The sequence below is a fragment of the Triticum aestivum genome, unplaced genomic scaffold (genome assembly GCF_018294505.1).
Source record: "Triticum aestivum cultivar Chinese Spring unplaced genomic scaffold, IWGSC CS RefSeq v2.1 scaffold16511, whole genome shotgun sequence".
Lineage (NCBI taxonomy): Eukaryota > Viridiplantae > Streptophyta > Magnoliopsida > Poales > Poaceae > Triticum > Triticum aestivum.
In genome coordinates this window covers 1-995 of record NW_025295635.1, presented here as the reverse complement: position 1 = coordinate 995, position 995 = coordinate 1, and the positions used below count along the sequence as shown (strand labels likewise).

At 50.3% G+C, this 995-nt stretch overlaps 2 non-coding genes across 2 annotated transcripts; both read left to right on the top strand.

Annotated features, from left to right (window-relative positions):
• The first annotated feature begins 318 nt into the window (after positions 1-318).
• Positions 319-437, top strand: LOC123179042 (5S ribosomal RNA). The gene has a single exon (XR_006490060.1). It is a non-coding gene; the product is annotated as a 5S ribosomal RNA (ribosomal RNA).
• Positions 438-738: 301 nt separating this feature from the next.
• LOC123179041 (5S ribosomal RNA) lies at positions 739-857 on the top strand. Its single transcript, XR_006490059.1, has one exon. It is a non-coding gene; the product is annotated as a 5S ribosomal RNA (ribosomal RNA).
• Positions 858-995: the final 138 nt, after the last annotated feature.

Sequence of the window (995 nt, the reverse complement as noted above, 5' to 3'; positions counted from 1 at the left end):
TCCTCGTGTTGCATTCCCTTTTTAATTTTTTTGCACCGCGTGCAAAACAAAACGCACGAGCGCGACGTATGTTTAGAACGTTTTATTATTTTGCACGTTTGCGGTAAGTTTTAGCTCGCTGCTCATTATTCACGCGTCTAGCGGCGGCAAGCGTGTTCTGAAAGGGGTCGAAACCATGGTAAATAGGCACTGGTGCAGTTGAACCGTGGTAAAACTCGTCTCCGTAGTTGAGCGGGAGCGGCCAAAGGAATGTGCAATCGTGTGTGTAGTGGAGCTGGGAGGGGCAAGCATAAGGGACGAAGACGGGGGTAACATGTCGGATCCGATCATACCAGCACTAAAGCACCGGATCCCATCAGAACTCCGAAGTTGAGCGTGCTTGGGCGAGAGTAGTACTAGGATGGGTGACCTCCTGGGAAGTCCTCGTGTTGCATTCCCTTTTTAATTTTTTTGCACCGCGTGCAAAACAAAACGCACGAGCGCGACGTACGTTTAGCACGTTCTATTATTTTGCACGTTTACGGTAAGTTTTAGCTCGCTGCTCATTATTCACGCGCCTAGCGGCGGCAAGCGTGTTCTGAAAGGGGTCGAAACCATGGTAAATAGGCACTGGTGCAGTTGAACCGTGGTAAAACTCGTCTCCGTAGTTGAGCGGGAGAGGCCAAAGGAATGTGCAATCGTGTGTGTAGTGGAGCTGGGAGGGGCAAGCATAAGGGACGAAGACGGGGGTAACATGTCGGATGCGATCATACCAGCACTAAAGCACCGGATCCCATCAGAACTCCGAAGTTAAGCGTGCTTGGGCGAGAGTAGTACTAGGATGGGTGACCTCCTGGGAAGTCCTCGTGTTGCATTCCCTTTTTAATTTTTTTGCACCGCGTGCAAAACAAAACGCACGAGCGCGACGTATGTTTAGCACGTTTTATTATTTTGCACGTTTACGGTAAGTTTTAGCTCGCTGCTCATTATTCACGCGTCTAGCGGCGGCAAGCGTG